Below are 7,154 nucleotides of genomic sequence, written 5' to 3'. Positions count from 1 at the left end.
GATATTCTTACAGGTTCAATATTCACATACCTTTTGAGACATTATCATATACCCTTCTAACACATCCTTATGCTGAATTCATTTCCTTCTTGTGACTCAGAACAGGGAAGAGCTGAAGTTCCTTTTTTACTTTAAAACTTATCCATAGTTTATTGAAAAAGCATCTTTTACTTCCTAAGGCATGTGTATGAATTTCTCAGATTTGCTAACCTCTTTTAGTTGCTTATTATTTTCTATCACTCCTCTCAAGATATTCTGGACACACTTCTTTGAGACATGAGCTCTTATGATGAAAGAGCACTCAAGCATAAAGACTGAAAAAACAACACATCACAGATTAGCTAAAATTTAAGTGATTAATATGATGTAATATATGTATTGTTCTTTGTCATATTTAATTCTGTAAATATAATTTAAAATTTTCCTCATCTTCCTAATCAGAATTGTTCTCCCAATTAATGAAAGCTACTAATTTTGAGTTGCTGAACAATATTGAAGAAAACTCAAAACAAGTAACCATAATTTCCTGAAAGTTTCTCTTAAAGTACAGTAAAGCAGTAACAATGTCAACTCTTAGAGCACCGTAAAGACAGCACAGTTACAGTCTCATTAACCAACCCGTGGGAATGCAGCACAAGCTACAACAATCAAACATAACCCAAGGTGCATATGCTGGCTCTAAGTTGCTTCACCAAACCAGCATGACTACTTCTAGCCACAGAAAGCCAAACTGCTCTATAGCGCTGCACAGCATACAGCACTCCCAAGCCTCCTATTAGAATAAACATACTCCTGTGGAGCACACACATAGAACTCAGCACTCCCAAGCCTCTTTTTGGTTTCCTCTTAATGTTTAAATCTTCCTACTAATGTATAATCAATTATCAAATACTGTATTTCTTCAGCAGAAGGGTATCCTGCCCTTGATCTATGCTACTCCCATGCTGTTCATGAAGGGATGTCACATGTTGGGTAAGGTTGGTGCTCCCTCCAGGGATGGTAACTATGCCAGAGACATGGCTTGCTTAACCGGTTCTGTAACAGAGTAACATGAAGATACAAATACTGTAATAGATAAAACTACCTTTTACATTCTCTGTAAATGAATTAGTGTGTTAACGGGTTGGATGCTGTACTTTGCTTCCTTACTCTGCTTTTTGCAGATTATAAAATCATATTAAAAAAATCATATAAAAGTTAATCCTTCAAAAATATGTGAAATAAAAATATTCTCTTCAATTTCCTGTTTGTTTGAGTCATCCTATGGATGTTAATGGAAAATTTAACAGAATTCATATCTTTACCACTGAAATCTGTAGCACAGCATTCAAACATTATATATAATTCTTCATTCAGTTCTTCAGGTTTCCAGTGCAATTTCTACAGCTGTTCTTTCTATAATGTTTCTACAAGGAGTGAGGAACATAATTTTTCTAAGAAATAAAATCTGCTGATTTAATTGGGTTGGCAGCCTCATTGCCCTTTTGAACTACAATACATAAATATGATACAAATCAAACATTACTGATACTAAAACATTAGGTTCTAATATTGTCAGTTCTAAAGTCCTTCCCTTATAACTACTGCTGCTTCACTTGCCCCTGCTTTGCAGACCCCTTACACCCTTCCTCATCTCTCAGACTCCTGGATGACAATGAGTTTCAAAAGGATGGGAACACAGGAGGATAACAGTGAGGGATGGTTACTGAGGGGCATAATACTGGAATGATACTGGCTGAGGATTCAGTTGTCCTGTGAATATACTACGGGTGCGAAGGTGAGGGGACAAAAAGCAGACAGGAACTAAAATGATACAAGAAAATGGACAGAGACTCCAACAGTGAAGTGGGTGCCTGATTCATAGGACCACATTGCAGGAATTCACTCAGGAGACTACACTAGACTCATCCTGGTGGCTTTCTCCCACTGCTCATTAGAGACAAAACAGCAGCTGTTTGGAGTTTGGGAATGCATAGAGGCTGTATGGGGTGGGGGTATCAGCCTGTCAAACACAAGAGAAGCCAGAAAGATAGAATCCAGGGATGGACTGGGAGCTTCTGTATCTTGTGTCTCATCTGAAAGTTGCCTTGATCTCCATAGCAAAGTGCTATACAGTATGAAACCCACTAGGCTAGAAGGGAAATTTGGAGGGGTCTTCCACAGTGAAGCCACAGAAGGAGAAGTTGCCCCAGGAGGTAATTGACATTACATGTTGATCAAGGGAACAACCAAAGTTGTAGAAAGGCTACTAGTGAAGTGTTTGCCAGTCTTCCAAAAGATGGCCACAGCATCTGACTATACTGCATAAGGAGTTTATTTACTAGTTATTACTAATAAGATAATCATGTCACAGTGCTGGTTTTCCCATTCTAATATGCGCTAAAGAAAAAATCAGTTGATCAGGACTGCTAGTGGTGACTCCTGCTCACTCACAAGTAATACTAAATAATTAGTGACTCTTCCATACAACTTCTTAAGTAAAATATGTGACTTCCCTTTCTATTTTTCCACATAGCCAATTTTTGAATCATTCTTTTACCAGTATACATGTTGCCTCCATGTTCTGTTGGCAGACAGACTTTGTCTTTTTCACTGAATATTTACAAAGGGCTGAATATTTTCTTGCATTTCCTCATGTGACTGGTAACCAGTACTGCATGGGAAGCAAATGCAATAAAATACAAAGTTCTAAAAAGTAAATTTACTTTGGCAAGTCCATGTTTCTCTTTAACGTCTTTCTGTTTCCTATCATAGATTTTGACTCTGTGGGCCAGAAATATGTGAAAATCCTGTTGTCTTTTCTGAAGATTATTTATGTATTGGGACTGGATGTTTCTTCACATCTTTCTGTCATTCCATAATTCTTTTTCAGCAATAAACTAATGTACAAATATGAATTACCACAAGCATTAAAATTCCGTAACAAAACTATGAAGTAAAGATGTAATACATAGCTAGTCACAGTGTGTAGTCAGGACAAATTGCAATGTCCTTTGACTGAACATTAACCCTACATTTTCACCATTGTTAAAAAATCAAATGGATTCATATTTAAAAAAAATCATTCTCTAACACTGACTTTGAAGTAAAAGAAATAACTAATATTGGCAGCAATTTTAGCAGGGACTGGGACTTATTCTTACAGAGGAAGTCCATACATAGTTCTAACACTTGAGAAAGAACTTGAGCAAGAACTTGCTTAAGGCACTGTTTGCTTCATAAGGTTCCATGATGATAACGCTTTTCTTTCTGAAAAGATTTGATTTCTAAAAAATGAAACAGTTTGCTCAGTTTGTTAAGTAAACCCCCAAATTTGTCATTCATTTCTCAACATTAACCTGACCTTGCTTTTTTCTATCCTTGAGTATTAAAAATAATCCATAGCCTCCAAACACTTCCTGTTTGTGCTGCTACCTCTGTTGTTCTTTCAGAGGGGATTCCAATCTTTTCTTTAATTTCTTTTGCCTTGCTGTATTTGTAAAACTACCATGGCTAACATCATGAAAATCTGTAATTATACTTATGCAGAAAATCCTACCCAAACAACAGAACAAAAGAAAACACCCAAATCAAAACAGTTTGGGGCATGTTTCTTACTAAAACAAAACAGAATAGCTTCCTAAGTCTTAATACAGTCTACAAAGAGGCAGTTCCCTTTTGGCCAATAAAGTCTTACATCTTGTTGCCAGTTTTGAGTTTTGTTCTGAATATACATTTCCCTGATGCTTTGGCTAAAAGCAAAACCTGTTGCAGTTTAAGTCATCATTTTGAGTTTTGATATTGTGCAAGCACACACACACACATACATTACATTACCTTATATCCTTCTCATCACAATGGTAATGCAGAAGGAAGAAGCTAGCCTCTCTCTTTCCATTCTGTACTTTGCTGCTGTTTCCATCTGCTCTAAAAGACAGTGATCAACTGTTCCACCTACCTTAGTAAGAGTTTGCTTAAACATTGCTCTTGGATGCCTTCATTTTCTTACATCAGCTGGTTTCCTTATGAATGTTTCACAAAGCAGTCTGTATGTTGTTATATGAAGTGCGTATCTAAAATACATCCAGCATTTCCTTCTGCTTGTGACAGAGGTGAGCTGCTAGTTGATGATAGTTACTTTTTGAGAAATGTTAAACATGTTCCCTGGGACTTCAAGGACATGGGAGATATAAATCATATCACTGAAGTTCTAAGGTTACAGAAGAATAACAACATAACATTATGTGGCAAAAAGATCAAAATTAACAGAACACACTTTGAAACATTATATTCAAAACAAATACTGAAACGATCTTTTTCTCCCCATTTGCAAGATCTCTATCAGAGGGCCATGGCTAGCCAGTACTTAGTCCAGTTGCAGAGCAGATGCATGCAAAGGATTCTGTAGATTCAGTCCTCCAAGTCTCTTTGTCAGTGCTCAATATTGGTCACTGAAATTTCATAATCATTACTGATAGTGTTCCTTTAATTAAAAATCTTAAGACTATTGGTTACAATAAGTCACTAAACACATTTTTCCAAAATCAAAGATCCAGACTGCTTGTTGGAACAAAGAAACTAATAAATCTATACCAAGCAATAGAAGCTTGTTCTTAATTTTAAAATGACAGCTTAGACTAGTAAAAATAAAAAATGAGAAATATATAAAAATGGATATAACTTAAATATTAGACTGCTTCGCAAAAAATCACTTTTTACTATTCTGAATATTTTCTTCTACTGAACATATCCAAAGTGAGCTAAATATAAATGAGCAAATAGGAAAATGTCTAAAAACCATGATCAATCAAGAAAGTTACTTTTGCCAGTACTAGCTCGTAAGTAGTCCATTACATTTTTTTTCCCCATTAAATGTTAGTAAGCCCTCCTATTTTTGTTGGTTTATGGGTGTCATCATTTCTAATTACTGTTGCTTTTTTGCTGAGTTCAATCTTTAATCCATCATTTTTGTCTGCTCCTACCAAACAAAAATAAATAGCTTGATTTTTGTCATAGTATATTTACCATACAGTCGCAATCCTCTGTATAAATTAAAAGCAATTAAAATGTATTTTAAATCAGATGGAAATGTGTAGAAAAAGATAAAGCTGCAGAAACTGAAGCAGGCTAATCATAAACTAAGCTAATAGCTTAATTACAAAGCTTACCATAAAAAAACAAAGCCCAAAAATAAACATAAAAATCTAAACAAAGGAAAAAAAGCCTACTTTCTTCAGAAAGGCAGACGTAGTCACATTTAGCTTATTAGATGTTTCACTATATCTGTGTACTTAAAATACAAATGCTTGGAGCTGTTTGACCTTGGCTTGTTACTTTGCCATTTCTAAGCAACATATTATAGGATGGGAGGCCTCAAAATTCTGCTCCAGTGGCTCCTTGTTGCCTTCAGGGAAGAAGAAATTGTACCAATCAACTAATGACCTGTTTCTTTTACTGTCCTCCTTCTGGTTTGGGCTGAGTACTCAAGATTAGCATAAAACATTATTTTAGTCCAGATGTCACTGCTAACACCCTTTCATCCTACCCACAGTGACAATGCTGACTACCTCAGCAACCATCAGTGAGCATAACACCACTGAACAATAACAGAGAAGCCCTAAGCTGCAAGGTGTAAAGCACTGCTGGCAAGAATAGTACCCCATACAAGGATCTTGAGAGCTAGCACCAAGTAAGCGGAACTTATACCAATAACGCTGAATAATCTTTAAAAAATATTCAGAGTACAGATAGGACCCAGGTCAATTGCAGCGGCTCTGTTTAAGGAAATATCTTAGAAAATAAAGCAACTGGTTATTCAGGGCAGTCCCAGAGATGTTCAGATTCTCAGATGAATATACATAGGGAGCATTATCAGAAGTCACCTGTCTGTAAGCTGCTTCCTGACCCTCCGTATGACATGAAGTAATGATACAAAAGCTTCTTAACATTAATGACACATACTTACAATATGTTGAACTGCTGTAGGACACTGGCAAAATCTTAATACTTGGTCCTAAACCAGAGGTTTAAATGTATGGTGGGAATTAGAGATTTTTAAAAAATATGTCTGTATTCAATAAATGCTAAGTTTTGACAAATTAAATACTAAGAAGGTACATTCATTTCTTAATCAGTGTCATACTTCCCTTTTCAACTTAAGTACTAAAGGTAATGAGATGGGGAGCATAAGCATGGGGAAGAAGACAGAGATCCTGCTATCTGCCTGACATAATCTGTCCCCCTTGGAGTTTCTTTGTTTTTTTTGCTTTGTTTAGAGCTGGAAGAACTCTGCAAATGGGTGTTCCCAGCTTCTGGCAGCCATATGTGGTGCCTACCATCTGTTTTCATTCCACCGTGCTATGGAAACAAACATATTTTATTTTTAGTGTTCTACATTTCCTGATGTTGCACATAATAGGGATTATATCTCATATCTAAGCCATTATATATGAAAATCTTCTGTGGATGACTGATGAGTAAAGGTGACAGATTACCACTCAGGATCAAATGAGATAATTTTCATTACCTACTTCTCATTGCAAATATATCATTTCTATTGAGATTTGTTCACTTGATCCTTGTATATCTGTTCTTTCTCTCTACACTGCCTACAACACACTTTCTTCATATCATATGTTTCAAAGATACACCTTCCCAGGAATCTCCTGTGGTGTAGGGAATTACTACTATGAATTCTTCAGTTGCCACTAGCGGCTGCTATTCTGCATGTAGCATTCAGAGTCAAAACAGGATACAAAGAAATAAACATCTATACGATCAACTGTAAAGAGACAACAGTGCAGTAAAACAAATATTTGTCGAAAGGAGGAATTCTTTGCACAGGCTATCACATAATCCTGTTGGAAACCATGCAATCCAAAACTAGTTTACAAGCATTAATTGGACAGTTTAGTACTTATGTAAAACTTGTTTGAAAAGCTTTCACCGTTACCTCTTAGTGCAACTTTGGAAGGCAACCTGGGCACACTGGACAGCTGGTAGTTCTTTAGACTGTACCAAACTACACTGAATTCTAGAAACCATTTCTGGTTTTACCTATATTAAAATTAAGCTGTACATTTCTAGGAAACAATTTTTTTTTTTTCTCATCTAACCTCCCCTTCCTCAAACTGCTAAGATGATGAGTAAGCACTGATTTTCAAGCCCTGATGAGT

Source organism: Apteryx mantelli, chromosome 2 (assembly GCF_036417845.1).
Source record: "Apteryx mantelli isolate bAptMan1 chromosome 2, bAptMan1.hap1, whole genome shotgun sequence".
Taxonomy (NCBI): Eukaryota; Metazoa; Chordata; class Aves; order Apterygiformes; family Apterygidae; genus Apteryx; species Apteryx mantelli.
Note: the sequence above shows the minus strand (reverse complement) of the source record.